General features: G+C 27.7%; 1 protein-coding gene and 1 non-coding gene across 2 annotated transcripts in view; both read right to left on the bottom strand.

Moving 5' to 3' along the window:
* The window catches only part of LOC123296055, a 106530-nt gene that overhangs the window by 39883 nt on the left and 43943 nt on the right, over positions 1–22704 (bottom strand). The window lies entirely within an intron of this gene.
* Trnai-uau lies at positions 20531–20625 on the bottom strand. Its single transcript has 2 exons — positions 20588–20625; positions 20531–20566 (listed from the first exon to the last, which is right to left on the bottom strand). It is a non-coding gene; the product is annotated as a tRNA-Ile (tRNA).

Genomic DNA, 22704 nt, shown 5'->3' with positions numbered 1-22704 from the left:
CTTTTACTAACATACATACTATATGTATCTGTCTCTATACCATATTTTTCCATTATTTCTTACCGTGAATCTTTTGAAATAGAGAGTTTTCATATATTTCATTCTAAAACTAGCTACTAAGAAAAATTAATGAATTTTTCATACTCATATTCGACTAGACCATCGCCTAAGTAGCAGGATGTTGTCATTATAATTACAATAAAAATTTATTTACCTCATATATTAAAAGCCTATATTAAACACATTTACTTCAAATGTTATGTGAATTGATGCCAAAAAATTTTAAGAAAACATTATTTATTAGGAAAAGTAGTGTATTTTAACACAATATTATTGTCTTGATAAAGTATCTACTATTTTAAACAAAGGATCAGAAATCCGTCCACCTAAACTTCGATTGTCTTCAAAATTTTCTAGATATATCTGATATCTCTGTGTTTATTTTGTTAGGAAGTATTGGCTCTTATTCACCTTCTGTCAAAAAAGCTGCTTGTTAGCAAAATACTTAACCGAAATCTGAACTTTAAACTCAGCCTACTACAAATTGGCAAATACGGCCCATTCTTAAAATTTTGTCTAGCGTCAGAGATGGTTAGAGATATGTGACCCATCACCCTGATTGTCAAATTGATATTCCTATAAATAACGAAAATATGAGAGTGTCTTCATCTTAAATGCGACAAACTGTATATAATAATCTTAATATATATATTTCTTGTGTGTGTGTGTATGTGACTGAACTCCTCCTAGACGGCTGGACCGATTTCGATGAAATTTTTTGTGTGAGTTCAAGGGGATTGGAGAATGGTTTAGATTTACCATTCGGTCCACTACAACTGCTTTTGAGGGCTCCGTACCAAAAAAATGAAATTTCATTAAATGGTGGGAGCGCATATAAATCATATCACATTATGTATACTATGTGTACTATGTATTTTTAATAGTATTCAGGTATTGTCAATAGGCATTTATTAGAGCCATATGCGAGCGCAGCGAGCTCTACTATCAAAGGTCAGACCAAAGGTCGAAGGTCAGGCCACTCCAATAAATAGGAGTTAAATTGGGGTTTAGCGGGATGGGTTTAGCGGACAGGCTAAACGTAGTATAGGTATTCATGAATTGGAGTTACGTTTTTACGGGACAACGTCCGTCGGGGCCGCTAGTTTACATATAAAAATAGACCCCACAAAAATTGCATTGCCTTCAGTACATTAGCTTCTTTTACATTCGAAGGATATTAGAAATTTTGAGAAAGTTGCAGCGTAGAAATATTTATTGAAATGTTATTTTATTAGTAAAGTTTTTAAAGCCCTAATTTTGTTAAAATTATTCTGTATTTGTAACAGCTAGATGATTGTCTTTATCTTAAAAAAATACGGTAGATTTTGTAAATAAGGAGTTTATGAAGAGATGAGTTTTATTATTAATAGCTTATATTTACTATCATAAATGGCTTAACATGATTTCTGCATTGAACAATTATGCTTACAATAATTATTATACAATTTTATTAACCAATGGTTGTTGTACTAAGCCTATAAGTATTCCATTTTCATCTTACATCAAAAAAATAATTTTTTTATTTATTTAAATTTACTAATTAGTGAAAAAAGTACGCCTACGTATAATAGTATTATATTTATAACTACTAATTAAAAATTAGTATGTTATGTACGTATTATACACTAATTAAATTATAGTGCATATCACATAACATACATTTCGTAAATAATTATTCTGCAAATATAATATAAACCATAATTCTCTTCTCATGATGAATGTTCCTCATTACACGCCCTCCCCCTCCCTTTTCGCTAAGATTATAAATAAAATCAAAGAACTCATGGTTGAAACGACCTTCAAAAATCGGATCAATAACTTTCTTTTTAATATAATTATTTAATCAACTGCTAAATAAACCAAATGGCGAACTGCTATGGCGAACCAAAATAAAATTTATATTTGGGGAAAAATGTGGAAAAAAATGATTAAAATAACATTTATTTTTGATTTTCTTATGAGAAGATGATTATAAATCATCAATTGAAAAGAAAATTTGTCCGATATTTAAAAGACAGAATGTTGGGGAGCTGCCCTCTCATAAATTGCAATTTTTTGTGTTTGTCTATTAGAGTGAATTTTGGAAAATGTTGAGCCACTTCACTTTTCGTTTTGTTATTTAAAAACATTTTTGTTGAACTACGAAAAAAGTCACTCATTTAAAAGTACCTACATTAAATTCGACAATACTGCTAAATTTTCAAAATAAAACTTAATTTTCTTCTTTCTCCAACTGTATTTATGATCAATAGTTCCATTTTACTATAATCAAAAAGATTTCGATGTTTCTATAAGTTCCCGGTTTCCCGTAGAACCTTTCCTTTAATCGCGGTTAACTACGAAATTTCATTTGCCAAAATTTCAAATTAACAGCCATTAAACATACTAGAATAGGGTACTTTCTGTAGTGTAAAAAAAATTATGAAATTTGAAAAAAGTTAAATATATGTAAAAGTATACTTAAATATTCTGATTTCGAGTCATAAAAGCACATTTTTCTTTTATAATATTAAAATTAAAAATCGTAATTTTTAAACTGTATATCATGTGACCTAAAACGCGGGCAAGCCCTGATGTGATGCCATATCGGAAAGAACCACAGACCATCAGTTAGTTCAGTTGAGACAGCTGTGTATAATATACTCATAGATAATAAATATTTATATTTATTATAATTAGTTGTCTATGAATATATCTGTCAAACTTATCTGTGTTATTTCGTATAATGATACCGATATTACGTCACCAAATTGGATTCCCGCGTTTTTGACAGTTTAAAAAAAGTTTAAAATTTAATTTAAGTTTTTGGCAAGAAAGCGTGTGTATTTTTCCGAAATAAATTTTTGGTGGCTTTTTATTAGGAAAATCAACATTTTGAAGTACTTTTTCAAATATAGTAGAATACCCTATTATTACACGACAAAATTTGAAAAAATAGCCATAAATACACACAGACACATAATTTTTTTAACAGTACAATTTAATCTCAAAATGAAAAAAATATCATAAGATTGTTTTATTTAAAATTTAGTAGAGAAAACAGCAGCTTTCTTTCGAAGAGTTTATATATATTTCGTTATATTTTCAAAAAAAAGTATTAATTAATAATATATTAACAAAAATAACAGTAGAAGATCAAAGATCATCTATTGTTTTATTTAATTAATAACTAATTAACATTCTTCAATTATTTATGGTAATTTGTTTACTTGTTTTTAGTATGAGAAGGTTTCATATATAGAAATAATTCGATGATGTATGAGGCCATCTAATACATTCACATCAAGATTTATAATAAAACTATTTATTATTATATTAATTATAAGTCTTTAGTGTTAATGTAATCTAATTCAATTAATAAATATTAATTATGTGAAATATTATTGAGTTTAAAAACGATCTTGCAACAAAGAAATATTTTTGTAAAATATTTATGTTTCAAAAAATAGAATAATCGTACATCCTTAATCGTACACTATATCTATGCTAGATGCCTTGGTCTTGGTCTTGGTTCATTTAAGCCTCTGCTCAACAATATTTGTCAATCTCATTCTTTGAAAAAATTGTTAATATTTTCGGAATTTTAGATAAGGAAATTATTAAAAATTTATTATGAATATTTTAAATAGTAAGTTCACGTTCCTAAAAGTAAAAGGTCTATGAATTCTTTACGTATGACTGTTTGTAATAAAAAATCACAACCGATAAATAACTTCTAAATAAAAATTAATTACAATTAATAAATTTAATAACTGTTGTAAGTGTTTAATTATTGCAAAAAAATAAAAGAGAATTACATTAAGACAACTGCATAAATATTAAAGTTAATGAGTTAAATAATTTTATTTCTCTCAAGAACTCAATAAAATAAATCTTCCAAAAAAAATACACCTAATTGTTTCATAACGGGTTGAGTAGTGAATGTTTTTCAATAGATTATTGTGTACATATTCGTATATACCGTAAATATACAATTATGTAATTAAAAGAATATTAAAAATCTGTACAAATATTAATGATCTTATACAAAAGTCATGTAATTTACGTTTAATAATTACTTAAAAAAATAATTCTACTTTTTATAACTGTGTAGTAATATTCATAAAATATTTCAATAACCATTATTTTAATCAATAAGTAATTTTGTCAGTTTTAATTTGCACATTAATGTATACTATTTAAACTCCGGGGTTTTTTTCTATTGAGTGTATTATAGGTCACCAAGGAAAGTTTGTATGATATTTTTCGGAAAGGAATTTTTTCCATCAAGTCCAACTAAAACAAATTAGAAAATTAATCTGTTTTTCAACTGTTCCACCATTACTCTACTCATTTTAGGCTTCACACACATTGATGAACCAAAGCAATTCTATACAAAATATACATTTTATATATACTTATCATGCAAAAATATCGTCATACAAGACGCTTTTACTTATACAAAACGACAGCAGAAACTGAATATTTTCATTTAGGTTACCTAGGAAACTAAAACTTTTTCAATCAATTCAGCTGCCCTGAATTTTGAGAAAATGCAAAATTATTATTATAATTGTCAAATTTGTATTTTTCGTGAAAATTTTATGTTTTTTCATTTAATAAAATTGAGTTGTGAGAGTTATCAGAAGTTAAAGATAACAGAGAGATAATAAAGTAAAAACAATAAAATTTTTATGGTATGTCATAATAAATATCCTGATCAAACCAATCGTAACGCACGCACATATTGGGTTGACTACTAAATCAAAAGTGTGTCTTTTTTAAACTAATATTACAGTTAATTCATACAGTAAAAACTAAAAGTAGCTATAAAATTAAATTTTTTAAAGAATCAAACAAGTATTTGACTTGTAAAAGAAATACCTTAAATTTTCAGAAAAATATCTTGTAAATAAAAAAGTAAGTGCTCCACTTATAATGTACCAAGATACGAAATCGACGAGTGTCTCACGATACCTCCTGTCTTTTGGTCTCTCGTTATTTGACGCGGATATTATTCGCAATACCAACTTCGTTTTTAATTGTATATTGTTATTAAATGTAGCTTAAAATGAGAACTGAATTGTTATAAAGAAATTTAAAAAGTGATATCTTAATATCTTTAGTATACGAACTGATGGGGTTGATTTACGTGATTTATAATTTGTCAAATTTTTTTTTTTAAAGTGTTCTAGTTCGCTACGACAACCTATGCGATTTACAATTTTGGGTAGGGATCCTATATACAGGTTCAACTGTTAAAAAAATAGTTGGCTATATATCTTGTTCTGTAGGTACTAACAACAGAAAACAATGCTCAAGCGGCAGCTTCAAGTACCAAAAATTTGTAAGTGACTCTCCCCTATAATAAAAGAAGATTTTACTTTAATTTTAATTAGAGATGAATAAATAATTAATTAATTTATCTAAACATTAGACAAAAAAATTAACCATATACAGAATTAATTAAATATAAACTAGGGCATAATTTTCACATAAAAATTTACGCATTGTTCAAACATTTTCTTCATTCTTTCACTATAATATTTATAATAAGTCTGTGAAAATTATTTAAAAAAATAAATATTTGAATAAAAAATACATTTAAACTGTATGTGTACACAACACATAGGTATATATACCTGTAACAACTATTTCATTGTAATTTCAGGTTAATTGGAGAAATGAATCATATATTATAAATATATCTACTAAGTCTGAATAACTGAATATAATGGAGAAATTAGTTTATAATTTGTTTTATTTTTTTTAAAACATAGTTATAACTATAAGATAATATAATAAATTTTTTAATTGAATTATTATTATTTTTTCATTATTAGTAAGTAGCAAAAGGTTATATGAAAATTTATATAATTATATTATTTGAATATATGTAGGTAATTTTTATTCATTATGCATATATGTACACTTATTTTTCTAATTATACCGGGTGAGTCTTCAAAAATGTTAAAAAAGTATTCCGTTGTGTCGTACTATATAGCGGCTAGAAATTCCTCCAAATAACCGCCTATGTTGCGTTTATGTGTACGCCTAACACTTGTCCAATACTTATAATGATTTTTCAAATTATTTTAGATTAAATTATGTTTTTAATCTTTTTTAGTAATAGAAGATTACTATAACCCGCTGCCGGTTGCCGAGTGGCAATATACTATTTTGTGTACAAAAAAACTTTAAACATGCCTAAAATTTCAAAAAGATGTAGTTTTTATATTAAGTAGTCTGGTGTCGGTGGCTGTGAAGGTCGTTTTCCTAGAAAAATCAATGTAATTAAGTCTGGCTGAGGTAGCTGTGCGAATAACAAAAGTAAAACATGGTTTACATGGAAACAACATATATGAATGTGTATTTATGGTTGCTGTGGAAATAACAGCCGCAAATGATGTGGATGGTTGTTAAAACAGTTTTTTCATGAAAAACTGAAACATACATCGCAAAATATGACTCTTCCTGACATCTTTTGGTGTATATCGTAGTTAATGAAATAAACGACATTACCGGGATATTCAAAATGGTATTTGTGTGGAGACATTTTAAACGGTCTTATACAATATAATTAAATCTTTATGGATCTTATATTAGTGATAAAATTTGTGTCTTTTTAACTCAAAAAATATCGAGCAAAGCTCAATCATCCAGATATTTATTATATTAATTGTAAATATATTTGAAATCAAGATTGTAAATTGATTTTCTGTGGAATAATTAATATATCTTCAAAATAAATATTAAAGTATATCAAAGTTTTCAAATAATTCACGTAGTAGATCGTATGAAATGTATTTGCCAAAACAACAATTCGGTGGCTTTTATGGGACCTGGTTGATTTAAGTTTCGGAGACAACAACCGTATCATAAGAGTACAGATTCTTGTGATTCGGTCTTTACCGTGGCTGTTATTTCCACAGCAACCATAACTATTTGACTCATGGCGAATATTGTATTACAACAACTATCTTTCGAAAACAACTATAATTTCTACATAGAAAATGACGGATATTCATACAAACTTTCATTTGTCTTTTTCACCACTTTAGGAGTTAAGTTCACAAAAATCCTTTCTTAGTGCTCACTTCGGTATCAAAAAAAACCCACATGCTTTCATAGTCTACGCCCTAGGAATTTTGGCTGTGTGTTGGTATGTTAGTCTGCAGTAAGAAGTCAGTTATTATTTTATAATATACTAGCTGGGAACTACCCGCTTTGCTGGGCAACATCCCCACTTGCACCCCTCCCTCCACATTTCCTTGCGTTGGATAACAGTTTTGTAATGTACACGTCATGCTCTTTTATTTGATACCCCACTTAGGTATATTTGTAAATATTCGATATTTCCTTCCCACTTTCTCGCTACACCTTTCTACCCTCCGAAGGTTAAAAAAATTTCTAAATGTAATTTAAAACATTCTGACCAAGTTTTGAACTATTAAAAGCCATAATTGAAAAATATGAATTTTTTATTCATGAACACCCCCGCAACCCCCCTTGTGGGTGGAATTTCGTAAAATCCGTTCTTAGCTGACCTCTACTTGGCAAAAGGAATTTTCCTGCCAATTTTCAAGTCTCTAGGTCTTATAGTTCCAGAGATATCGTGATGAGTGACTATCTATATCTATAGAAAGTCTCCTATATATTTATAGAGATAGATATGCAGAAAGATAGATGTGTAACATTTTACGATATTCACTCGGTAGTTTAAACGTTGTTTGAATTAATATTTTAGAGAAAATATAATTAAATTAATTGAAAATATAGAGGGTTATATGTCATTATGAATTTTGTTGCGTGAAATGCGTAAATCTAAAATTTTAACATGTAATTATCCTAGTTTGCAAATAATACATTTTGTTAACAATTTTACGAAAAAATGTTGTTAACAAAATCGATGAAGAAAGTTTCTTAACACATTTGTTCCATTATAATATTTTTGGTAATTGTATTTATTATTTTAACAGATGAGAAAAATAAGTAGCTAATTCAAAAAGAAAATATACTATGAAGGGATCTGTAAATACTTTAAGAAGATTGTGATGGTATATAAGAGACTTAGATAATAACCAAATACTGCCCGCATCATGCAAAATAGTGTCACTTCAGTTAACGATTTATAAATAACACATTAATTCATTAAAGTATATCGTGCAGTAAAAGTTCAACAAAAATTTTTTTTTTAATATGACTTTATGGCGTCACAATATTAAAAATTCCTGCTATTCTCATGTCACATGTTGCCACAAATGACAAATCTCAAAATACCACGCTCCCTTAATGTGTCACGTAAATTATGGATATTGCCTACTTTTATTACAGGTTTATTACCTACTTTCTAAGCTATTGATTCTATATCGAATATATAATTAATTGGGAACCTTAAATCTGTGTTAGTGTAAAGTTTAACGGCTTCTAGATTTTGGATATTTCTTTCCTTATCAGAATAAGTTAGGGATGGAGTGCGTCTGAACTCAGTGAAACTTGATCAGCGTTAAATAAAGTTTGAAAAGAAAGAAACAACCCTAACTGTTGAACTAATCCTTTTGTAAACTACGGGGCTTGTTTCTTTCTTTTCAAATTTCTTTAAATTATTTATTTTAATTACAGAAAACAATCATCGAAAAACACGAAAATCAAAAAAAATTTTATTTTTATGATTTCGATACTCAAGTCACAGTTCAAATTTTCTTTATCGATCCTCAAAATACAGGCAGAAAAAAAATTTAAGAAATTTCAGTTTCTTCTAGGCTTACGATAATTGTTTAAATTTTAAAATTACATTACAGTACCATTGTAATATTTTATGCTCGATAAAATCTCAAAAAAAAAAAAATAAAAGTTTTTATAGCTGCAAATTATGAAAAATACGTTTGATGACAAATAAAAATGAAAAGTTTTTATGACATTAAACATGATATTGCTGATTAATATTATAACTTCATGTGCAAGCATAAGTCATGAAGTTCGAATGAATTAATGTCTGGAATGTAAATTAAAATCTTGTAGGTACACAAATAACAAAAATATTTGCATACATACATGTCTATTTATTATTTGATGGTTATTTTTATATTTTGAATGTCAACTAATGTCAAAAATTATTATTACGATGTGCTCAAGTCACAAGACATCGCAAAATATTTTAATGAAAAACGAAAAACTATCTAACACACGCACACTTTAATTGTTTTTAATCGTCTCTACTTTTTAATCAAGCCTGCCTGCAAAGTTTCAGCACGATTGGATCACGGCAAAAGGGTTTAAAAATCGATCCAAAGTTTTTTCGGCGGCAAAGCAGACACTACGAGTAAAAAGAAAGGGCATATTAATGATTGTGGCGCATTTATATGTTGAAATTAAATAATCACACTTTTTCAAAGAAAATTTTTATAAAAAGCAGGTTGTGGCTAGATTTCAGGGATCGTTTAAAGGAATCATCCAATTCTAAGAAAGTTTATACGAGTACTTGATTCACTCTACCCCCAATAAAAAGTACCAACTGGGGGTAGCTTAACCACTTTCGAATATGGTAGTTTTAATTTTCTTATACCTGGATAATTTTTCTAAATGACCCTAACGAGAATTTTCGTTCATTAAATTTGAAAACTCAAATCCAATCAGCAGCTGCTTAATAAATTTGTGCTTTATGAGAAAGGGATAGGATAGAAAAATCGATTTTCGATTATAAGCTGTTTCTGTTTGGTAATTATTTTATGCTCGCATACCAAATTGTGGTTAATCACGTACAAACAGGTTTATGAACATTACATTAATTATGAATTCTTTAATTAGCTGCTTTTATTATTGAGTATTAGAAGCATTTCATTTAATTCACGTGAAACAATCTTCTCGACATAATTTGTTTTATGCTAGCTTGTGAGTTAGTTCGGTGTTATTAAACTAATATGAATAAACAATAAATTCACGTTTTGCTAACATTTTTTTGTTACAATAAAAAAAAAACTTTAGTTTATTTCTTTATTTTATGATGAACAAGGGATGACAATTTTGTCTTGTAAAATTAAGTATAATTTTTGACTATGGCAGACAATTAGTATGAATTTTAGGTAGGCATGGATTCTATTATGTTAAAATATTTGTTTTATTACTCATATTGTTTTTATCCGTTGGACAACATAAATTAATATATAGCACACAATAGAAAAAGTCAAGGATATTTAATAATTCTGCGAATTTTAACATATCAATATTTGACAGCCCCGCGACGCAAAATTGCAAAAGATCTCATACATGTATATTATTACTCTAGCAAGTTTCTTTCTGCCCTAAACTTATCTTCCTTATTTCTTTATCAAATTCCAAAGCTGGTAATTGTTAAACTGCTGATTAGTTTATCTTTAAATATAGTTAAGCATATCGGTCAAGTCCAAAAAACTGTATTTGTATTGTAAATAGCCAATTTGTTTGGTTTTTAGTAATTTAAGGTGCCTCAGAGATGCCCCATACTTGAAATATAGCTAAGAACACTTTCCATTAAATTTCCTTTCAAACGAACTCAAAATTGGTTCATTCGTTTGGCAGCTACGATGTCATAGGCAGACAGACAGGCACACATAGCGGTTAAACTTATAACACTCTACTTTTTGGTTTGAGGGTTAAAAATACATTTTTAACCCTCAAAAAATATTTTTTCTCAATAGGACACCAAAAGCTATCTAACCTGTACCACGTCATGCTGTCATGGTCACAAACGTTCACTCGAATACACATTCTTTTTTGAGACTAAACTATTAGTTACATTTCAAAGAATTTGTACCGCCTTTTGCCTTTTTCGTTCTTTCAGGCCTTTAAATGTTGGTGGTCGGTTATCCTGATCTCAACCTTTCTTCTCCTTTTTTCAGTTAAACTCATAAGAAAAAGTAATTCGATCGGAGTAATTTATAACGTATGTGTGCCTGTCTGTCTGTTTGTGTGTCTGTCTGTGGCATCGTAGTGCCTAAACGAATGAACCGATTAGGATTTTTTTTGTTTCGTTTGAAGGGAAATTTAATGGGGAGTGTCAGCTATGTTTCAAGTTTCGAGTTTAAGGGTTCCGTACCCCGAACAACTAAAAATAGGCGATGATCCTAAATCAGTTCAGTTTGGAGAAGGCTCTAAGGAAAAATGTTAATGGAGAGTGTTCTTAAATACGTTTCAAGTGCAAGGTTAGGGTTTCATACACGAAAAATTTATCGGCATTTGTTTATATTTTGTAAATTTCACTTGTTTTATAGTTCAAGGAGGTAAAAATAATTTGAAAAAATTGATGCGTTTTTGTTTGACAACGTTTCAAAAATCCTACACTTTTCTGACCTAGTCATATTTTGATCGCTAGCAAGTAGATATATTTTAAATTGAAGACTTTATACAAAATACTTAAAAATTGTCAAAAAGTTATTTCAATATTAAAAAATTGATTTTTACAAACAATTCTTCATAGACTTCCTCATGTTGTGAAATTAACAAAATGGTTTTTTTTGTCGTTAAATAACAGTTCTTTCTATATTATTTATATTACACCACACATGAGTACAACAAATAAAAATATTTTTTAAAATTATTGTTATATTACCCAAGTATTTAGTCAAATTACAGATAATTTATAGTTGACTCGTGGGAAATATTTGTATCTTACACAAAATTTACTGAATAAAATAATAAATATAATCATTGTTTAATTTGTATAAACATCGCATATCTGATTCTACGTGATAGCATTTCAAATTCGTTACGTATGTGTGATTTTGATTTTACACGTATGTAAGGTATAGAAGGTGTAAATATCGATAAATTAATAATTGTTGTAGTTTGATATCACATTAGAAAATCGTTACATACATTAAATTATCAACACTATGTATTGAATTTTAATCGAATAATTTATTGAAAATATAATCGATAGTATCAAAATCTGTATCAAAGTCCAATTAAAACCTCTATAAACTGAGAATGATAGATTCCATTCGACTATTTTCCCGTTTATGTATCAATGAATGCTGAATGATATGTAAAAACTGTATTTATTCTTGTCGGAAAATTTGTGCAACCACCATGAGATCATCATGTCGAAAATTTCTACACAATATATAAAATATTTTATCGGTGCTGCCTCTTGTATTAATTCAACCTTTGTATATAAACACAAGCAATAGAAATTGAGGAGCATACGAGTTAATAGTAAAATCTTGAAAAATACAAAACTTTTTCATTTTTAACCCCCGAACCAAAAGGTTTGCTATAAGTTTGACCGCTATATGTGTATGTGTGTGTGTATCTGTCTGTCTGTCTGTGGCATCATAGCGCCTAAACAGATGAACAGATTTGATTTTTTGTTGTTTTGTTTGTAGATAATTTAATGTAGAGTATTCTTAGATAATTTTAAATTTCAACTATTTGATCATTATTGTAGGGCGCCCATAAATATCAAGTAGTTCTGAGTGATGTTTCGATATTCTGAGAGAGTGTGTAGTCCAAATAATATTGAAATGAATCGTGAATTTGCACAAAGACTTTCCGATTGATGTAAATTCCATATCCGCAAAAGCATTTTTAACTTTCAAAATGGCAAAAATTTTCATAAAAAATAGGAGGTGCCTTTGAACTTCTACTCCTATAGGATCCAAAAAATTTAGTTCCCCCCTGCCAGTAGATGTAAAAAATAACTAATGACAGAGCTTCTCAGAAAAAGTTTTAAAAAAGATAAACCCAATATTTAAAAATGATCAATAAACGTATTATTTTAGCTACATAATATAAAAATACACGGTCTATAATGAATCGTTGATACATTATATAATATATTTGTATTAATTTATTTAAAATTAATTAACGAATTTAATGATATGAAAAATTAGTACAATAACAAAAATGTTTGCGTGAATTCACTTGTTTTTAAATTAACATAATTATAATAATTCACAATTTTAATACATCAATGATTACTTTTGATTGTATATTATTAATTAATTATATCATATTATCTACACGATTTCTTCAATTTCAATGGAGTCAATTATTGAAACTGTAATATATTTATTTAAAACTGTTAATAAAATAACCTACAAAATATTTCTATGATTCTTTTTTTCTGTGATTTGATAAAAGTTATTTAGGTAATAAAAAGAAATGATTTTCTTTTACAGAAAAAATTTTTCTTTTTCAGAATTAAGATGTGTTTTAATTCGGTCCTATGGATGTTCATGATCGAACTCAAAGATCAGTATTTATAAACTGATGTTGGTCTCTGGTCTATGAATTTAATCTGATTGGTCTATGAATTTTCTCTGATTGGTCGATTGGTCCTCGCTGCGCCAACACCAAAAATACCCATTACATTTTTCCTGCAACTCCACAAGAGAATTGTTTATAGTATGAGTTTTATTTATTTATCATTATGAAAATAGGTTTCTAATAACTTATACAAATTCGCACCGTACGTGCGTGAGTTTTATTGGAGGCGTTTCATCGTAACGATACAGTACTTTAATTATAGAATTGTATGGATGCATATATAATTGTATGGATTGCATTTATGACTTACATTGAAAATTTTATATTTTTGCCTCACAAATTTAAATAAATAATTATGATAATTTACATTTGAAAAATAATATTTGTGCAATTTGATTTCTTATTTTCACAATTTTCAATGCATTAAGTTTAATTAATTAGTGTTTTTCAATAAATTTAATTTAATTTTTATAAGATTAACTTGTAAAGAATTGCAAATTAGTCATATAACAGCCTCCTTTAACGCCAAAATTTTTCACTGGAAGCGCTGCCATCGATTTTACTGTCCCTACCATGAGTACGCACACAACGAATGTAGTTAGTTTATACAATACAAAAATAATTTTGACTAATTAAAAAGTATTTTTCGGTTAAATTCACATAAACTAGAACATAATTTACGATATTGATGTTTCTGGTTATGTAACTAGATATTATGAGATTAATGATGAAAAAATCTTTTTTTTTTTAAATTAATTGCAGTGTATCTAGCTATAATGTTTCCTGTTCCGTATATTTTTGTTTTGTTGACATTATTAAATAATAATGATTTTGATCGTGTTTCATTACAAAATGTTGCGGATTTTGATTATTATAAAATGAAAGGTCACTAATTACTAAATACATGTACTATAATTTTGCATCATCATTTATGATTGGCATCAATAAATATAAAATGTAGTACATTTCATCAATAATTCAATAATAAAATAGTTTACAAAAAAACAAAATTTCCAAGTCAAACTAATCATACAGTATGTTTTTATAAGTTTACATAGGCTCGAAACTCGTTATGAGCTTTCAAGTTCAATGAAAAGCTCAATCATGTAACAAATTAATAATTTAAAGTATTCTTCTTATTTTTACCAGCTTTGAATCAGAGTGAGATTTTAATTCAACCTTAAAGATTAGATCGAATACAATGCATAATATGACCGACCACCTTTGATCCGAACATATTTTGTTTGAGAAGAATTTTCCTTTTTTAATTTATTTCTTCATTACGTTAGTACATTCACTAGACTTGTTAACAGACAAATAAAAAACGAAGATGAAATAAAAGTTTAGATGATTTTGAATGATTTAAGAAAAATAAAGGTACTGATATCGGATTCATTTCGTTGTATTTTAAGTTTAAAAAGTGACAAAAAGCAAGGTTTAATATGAGACTTAATGGAAAAAATATAAATTGATTTTTCTTTTTTTCTTTTCAATTAATGCCTAGGCTGCATACGCAGTAGCCCATTCTTACAATCCATTTATCCGTAATTTTTTAACGGTTTGAGCCCGTTTTTCACTTAGTTAATTTAATTGCGCCTTTTAAAGTTTTAATTGTCTGCGGGTTAGTATAAAATTTGATCTAGCCGATTAATAGCCCAACGGAAAATGTACGTTTTCAATATGACATTTAATACTTTTAATAACAGGTTTTCAATATTTCCCAACATTAATTGATCGTATATCGACTCATTTCACTCAACGTTCGATATAATACTGAATTCCTGTCACTTCCTGACAGACGATCTTAGAGCTTCAAGTAGCAAAATTCAATCGAGCTGAAAGTTTGCTGGCAGACTCGTGGTGACGATAAAAATGATCGAACAAATTTTAAAAAATTTTTTAAAATGTATAGTACGGGAAAATTTAGAAAGGGAGTATAATACAAATTTGGTTTTTATGGTTTATGGTTTATTTTTTTTTTTTTCATTTATAACGAGGGTTTTTCTAATGTCTTCTAGTGATTTATTTTTAACATTGTTTTATTACATTTTGCAAATCTTACAAATATTTTTTTCTTTTAATGGTGATTCAGAGAAAAATTCTTAATACATAATAAAATTATTATTTATCGGATTTATCTGACTTAAGATTTCTAAGAAAACATTGGAGTAATTGGAGTAATTAATAACATTTTTTTTTTTTTGTCTCCTGTCTGATTCCCGGAAATCGAAACGAGCTGGCACGCAGCCTATAAAATTGTCGTTTTTATATACCATAGAAAATTATAAATTAATGTTTTTCTTTAGCAATGAGACGATGATTCTTATTGTTATTACAGAGTACATTTAATAAATAATATACGGTCACGTGAAAAACAAAAACTATAATAATCATATTTATTTATTTATTTATATTTATTATTTATGATTAAATAAAATACGAACAATCATGTACAAATTAAAAAAATATTTATTTATATACTTTCTTTCCGGCATTTTTATATTTATTTATAACATTATATTAAAATTAAAGAGATTTATTGTATTATACCCGGTATATTTTTATTTTATAATTCAAGATCTAATTCTGTACGCAAAATGTATATCCGTTGAATTTAAAATGAGTACATAACAGGCCTGTACGCAAGGGAAGGGTTTTGGGGTCAAAACCCCTCCCAATGAGAATCTGACCACATAAATTTTGAACTAACAATATAGTCTTGTAAATGCACCATTTTATGAGACGCATTTCCACTGACGTATCAGAAATCCATGCATAATTTGATTTCAGTACATTCTTTGCTCCGTCTCTGAGTCGAGTACTTCAAACAGAAAACCTGAATCTTGGCGAGGCTATCGAACTGTCTGATGCTGCAAAATATATTTTGAAAGAAGAGGAAACGCAATTCAGGAAAATTTTCAAAACCATGGGCGGTTTGTAATTAGGTTGTAAGATTGTATCAAGTAGCTAAAATTTGAGTACAAGTGTAAGAAATATAATCATAAGCGACTATAAACTAGCAGACCGGCTTCTAAATCTGAAGATTCCTGGGAGTATTTTATCATCAAGGTAATGGCTTATAAGGTTTTAACGGTATTATTAGGCTAAGGATATTGTATGTTATACATGGATGAAGCGGGCTGAGGACGAAATTAGTTTTTGAATATCAATAACTGGTACCCTATCTCATCGGATATAGAAAAACAGTTCCTCTTTAAACATGTTGAATATATATACTATATACATTGGGTATACAAGAAATTAATTAGTTTCACTTATTTCTTTAATATTTTTATTAATTATTTTAATAATAAATTATATTAATAATAAAAAATAAAAGTGGACATAAACTAAATATTACTTTTATTTATTTATATAAATCATAAACATTTTATACAATTATGAAGGTGATAGCATGTGTTAAAATCACCTACACAAAAAATTATATACCGGGTACAATGAGAAATTTTTATAAAGGCGACTTCACACGCACAATATTCAATTGTCCATTCCAACAAATGCTGCTCTATGATCACGATAAGTCATTAAAAATAGACTTTTATCTGTGTGTGTGTGTGCGTGCGTACATGTGTTCGCGCGTGCGTGTGTATCAGTGCGTACGTTTACATTTTATGCTGCAAAATATTGCGTAAATTAAAAAATCGTGCATGTGGGATTAGTGCCGAATGTTAAGAGCTATTAATGAAACAAATGAGACGAACAGGGGGAAAGAAGAGGTATTTCTTACCGTGATGAAATATGAAATAGGAAAGGGTAGCTTCATGAAAACGCAACGTATGCAGTTTGTTGTCAATTTAATTTTAAATTTTGTCTAACCCTTTTTGTTAATTGATTATTGTAAATGTTTAACTATTATTCAGGGACAAGGTCTAGAAATTGTGTAGAAGTTTTTTTTTCAGGGAATTTAAACAAATGTGACACGACGCTACAACGGGATAGGACGGGGCTTAAAATGAATAAATTTGACTAAATATATTTTTTGGATATCCTAAAAATTTGACAAAATTGCTGAACATAAGGGCAAAAAAAAAGAAAATGGCTGTTTGTAGGGGAGGGAAACCATAAAATTTGAAATAAGTTACAATGAGATTGAGTCACAATGCATTAGTGAATTTTGCGGGTGTAGCATTTTATAGGATCCTTAAATTAGTTACTTTGGCATAAGCAGCATTTGAAACGAAAACTTACGTCAATTTCACTTCCCTTTGGCCAGTTTGACAAACTTCTGATACCGAAAAGAACCACTTCAAGGAGGGAGTCGATAAATAAGGACGTAAAGTCTTTTTGTAAGTCAGTGTAGAACTAACCAAGTGAAACATACTTTATTATTAATTATGCCAATAGTACCCATTAAGAATTAATTAAAATGAATATAATTCTCATACTTTGACATGTATTTTAATAAATCATACAGAAATAAATAATGACTTATTGAATTTTATGAAAATTTTATCTGCTATTAATATATTAATTATTATTAATTTTTATTGTACATATTATTAAATTAAATGCTAGTGTTCCGTATTTTTTCATTGTAAGAAAGAAAATTACTTCGACGGGTGCGGAATTCCGCAATGTGGTACCCGTTGCTAAAAAAAAGGCTAGAGATATAATATATAAATGATTATTTTTATTTAGAGGCAATTGCATTACAGATACGATATACAAATTACATAATAAACAAAATTTAATCTTTATATTTTATTATTTCTCTAACCTGTTGTGCCTAAGAAGTTCATTAGACCGTGAGTTTTTATTCGTCATTAGCCAACACGATAAGTTTTGAAATATGGTATAAATCATGGTATTTGATAAAGGAATAAGAAAGATATCACGTACCGAGTAAAAAACAGGTTAGGGAAATATTTAAGATAAAATTGATTAATCTTCCAAGTATTATTTTCATATTTTAAATCGACATAATTATTTTGTTTAAATCCTGATAGGTAATTATCTGAATCTACCAATGTTACAAAGAATTAATAAACTTTTTTTTAAATATCTCAAGTAGTTTGGTCCTTATATCTTATGGTTTTCGACTCAGATTCTAGAATAAGAGAGTCTTCAAAATTTAGCTATTTGGGAACCAAAAGAAGGGACAAGTAAATGAGGTACCTTGACCTGTCATCATTTTACGCTGGCAAAGACGTTTAAAAAGAGAAAACAGCACCTTTTGCAAAGTAGTTTTATTCTCACTTAAATAAAATCAGATTTCAACGAATTCAATTTTATAGAAAGTACTTTTATTAAAAAATTTCCAAAGCACTCAAGTACCTTGTCATTTTACTTGACCTTGTGTTCACGCAATACGATATGTTATCATCATGGCAAATAATCGTAAATAGATAAAGATGACAATACCAGATATTTTTTTTCTATGAATCATTATTTGAAATAAACAGTATGCTCCGTTAGTGTTGTAGGTTTGGTAAAAAATAAAATAAACCTGTTATATAACAGAAACATAGCACACGAAATGCATCATCTAAGCATGAGATATATAGTCTCCGCTTTATAAACAAAGTGTTTCAAAAAGAGCATATAATTTGAAAGAGTTGAAAATAATATATAGATCAAAAGTTCTTCTTTTACCGTACATCTTTAGCTGAAATGTCCAGCCTTAACCTGAAAATGTATGTCTTAATTGGTACATTTCGCTTGATAGCTAGTGGGTTTTAAATGAAGAAACAGTTCATCACTCCAAAATATTTGGAAACATTTTTGAGGCTTCTTAAAAGAAATCTATAAAAACAGAGATAGGTTAAACATAAAGCCCAAAAATACTGCTTCAAAACTCCCATAGCATTTTATTATCAATCGGAGATCAAGAGTTATCTCTAATAACCGCGCGTTGTAGCGCATTGATATTTCTTAAAAAGTCAAAAACTTTTCCATTCAGGAGGAAACCTTTTTGTGATTTCAAAAAGATCACTTTTTATATTTACTATCTCTAAATAATGCAGTAAACTATATCTAAATATTAAAAATTCCAATCGATCAAGTAATTATTATCGTTTTATATTAAGAATTTATCAACTTAAGTATCCATATAAAACGTTATAAACATTTTTAATAAGAATTATTTCTTGCAAAAATTTAAAAAAAATTACAACTCTTGACAATATAATAAATTCCATTCAAAACAAAATAATAATTTTTTTTTTTTTAATAAAAATAATTTTACCTTAGATTATTTTTTTAGATAATACATAAAAATAATAACGATTAGATACGGTTTATGTAATAAAAATTTGTACCCCTGCAAGGCATATAAATTTTACTGAAAGACAAACATTATTATTAATATGTGTGAGGGGCTGGTGGGAGGTAACAGTGGATAGACGGCTACCACCAAGATCATAAGATATTGATTGATCATTCAAACAAAAACTTAATAATAGTAATACATGCTTATTTGTTTACAAGATCAGGAGTATCATATTTCTTTCATGGGATTTAATTACTAATATTAATTATATTTACACAATACCAACATATTTATTGGTTTTACTTATTTTTTTCAAAAAATATATTTTTAGAAAGTATTTTTTAATAATGATTAATAATTTTTTATAATACAAAAATCCTTTATGGCGATATTGCTTTATTAAGATTTATTTTATTTTTTATTTCCAAGATTTTATAAACAATTTTAAAATCTTGGAAAAGTCAAAAAATCGATAAAATCATTCGATAACCATTTCTACTAATAATTTATCAATACTTAAATACAATATATTTATATTTAACTACAAAGCTTTTAAAAGATACTACCGGAAATCATCATGAATTGCAGCTGACACTTTAATGAAAAGATAAAGAATCATAAATCCACAAAATATAATTTTAAGAAAAAAAAAAAAACCTGGTTTATTATCAAACGTAGGCTATAAATATTATTTAAAATTCAGACTCTTGTTCTAATTTGTCATGGGCTTTTGAGTTTTTGCATCCACGTGCAACAATTATCTTCTTGTCAAGAATTTGGGAATCAGATAATAAATGAATGAATACCATTTTATAAGTACAATGTTATGGATACTATATTTAGGGATACTTAGATTTTTCCATCCAGAAATCATTATTGTCCAAAATAGTCGCGGTGGTAGAGCGCACTATTTGAAAAATTATAATAACAAAACCCATTCCATACCTAAAACAAAAAAAAATTTAATCAATATAAATTAAGAAATATATTTCATTAGAAGAGACAAAAATTAAATATTGCTCCAGGTGAGGCTCGAACTCACAACCCCGGCATTTCTCACATCGATTACTGTCTTATAAGTACCGTGCGCTAACCAATTGCGCCACTGGAGCTGTTGTATGAACTTTAAGGATTAAATCAGAATTCGTATAAGTTATTAAATTTTATTTTAATTATGTTTACATTATAATAAATACTATAGTTCAGTCGTTGTGTCAAGGTATTATGTTTTAAAAACATATCTCAAATTGGGTTTAAAAACAAACTCAACTGAATATAATTGAGACGTTTCAAATTTTTACGATTCTGTTACAACTTGGGGAATATTAGATGATAATTAAGAGTTAAAATACTTCGATAAACCATAGTTTTTGAAATAGTTGTGCCTACAGATTTAGAGAAAATCACTTATAGAAGAAATAACACACAAATACAATTCATTCCATCACTTTAAATATATTTTATGGAAAAACGAGTGTCACTTGTTATAATTTTCTTTATACGAAATTTTTTTCATGCTTTTAACTAATGAATATAAGTTTTCCAAATTAATCTTAAGAAATTTAGCCTTGCTATGTAATAAAGCATGCCTTTAAAAACACTTCTAATGTTTAACAACTCAAATCTATAAATTTAACACTGTATTAAAAAAATTTATGCACTTATAAAAGGCATTCATGAGAATGAATATTCACGATAGAACGATTTAAAGATGATCCGAAGAAAACGTGCTTGATTTTTTCTCATATTCAAATAAGTAGATGACTTTTTTTTGATAAACCTTGATATTTTTCGCACCCCACGATGGAACTAACATTAATCGTATTAAAAACTTTCAATTAAATTAGAATTTTTTACGAACATACCAATAAAATCCATCCACGTATTATCAGATAAAAATACTCAAATTTCCGAATCAATAAGTAAATTGATACACCTAGTTTTAATATTTGATATATATCAGTAAATAAAATTTGTTATTTGAACTTGTTTTTAACATTTTTATGGATTCAAAACTTATTTCTCTTTATATCATTTCAATTTTAATATTTTAATATGTATTGTAGAAGAAAAATATTTTCAGTTTATCTATGAAATTGCTCACAAAGAATTATTAATTGGAGTTGGTACTTTTTTGTGAATTTTTAGATCGGTTCTATTTTTTGTAAAAAAAAAAATTGTATAATAAATCTTTATTATACCTGTTGTTTACATAATTAAAGCGATTATTTAACAATTTGGGATACAATTGAATTAAAACAGTAAGAAGGGGTCATAAAATCCATAGACAGTGGCTTGTATTTATAATAAAACAAGTGAAAACAAACAATTAACTGAGTTAATTGTTGAAATACCATGCATAGTCAGTGTTGATTTCTTCATCACATTACACATACAAACATGTGACACATACATAACTGATGAATCAAGTATACTTAGTACATATTATAAAATTTCCGCCTAATTGGCGCCCTCACGGGTAAACAGTGATGTTTCCGAAAAAATGTTTCAAACAAAAGTTGTTTAATTTTTAATTAGGAACATTTTTTACATTTAAACTTTTGTTCTATCTCTAACGGTTTACAAGATGGGTCCTACGGACCCAAGACTCAATTGACCTATGATGCTCATTTACGAACTTGACCTCATTTTTTACGTTCTGAGTACGCTGTAAAATTCAGCTCGATATCTTTTTTCGTTTTTGAGTTATCGTGTCCACAGACGGACGGACGGACAACCGGAAATGGACTAATTAGGTGATTTTATGATGAACACCTATGACAAAATTTTTTCCTAGCATCATTATTTTTAAGCGTTACAAACTTGGGACTAAACTTAATATACTATGTATATTTCATTTATACATGGTATAATAATTTATCTCGCATTAAAAAATTTTTTGTAGAATTTTTTTTCTACACAAAACATAAAATATGTATTTAACCTAATTTCATAATGTATGTAAGTTATAAAATTTTATATAATTTTGTATTAAACGTTCATAAATAACATAATTTGTCATCTGATGTTTGGTGACATGCTATTGCAGTTTTTAATACCTATTAATTATTTGCAAATAGAAAATTTATGATGAAATTAATGATATATGTATAAAAAATCATAATTCATGCAAATAACGTCTAAATATACATCGGAAAACTTAAACAATTGAAAAAACAACTCGAAATGAA

This window comes from Chrysoperla carnea, chromosome 3, assembly GCF_905475395.1.
Source record: "Chrysoperla carnea chromosome 3, inChrCarn1.1, whole genome shotgun sequence".
NCBI classification, from domain to species: Eukaryota; Metazoa; Arthropoda; class Insecta; order Neuroptera; family Chrysopidae; genus Chrysoperla; species Chrysoperla carnea.
The sequence above is the reverse complement of the archived record's forward strand: the minus strand, read 5'-3'. Positions and strand labels throughout refer to the sequence as shown.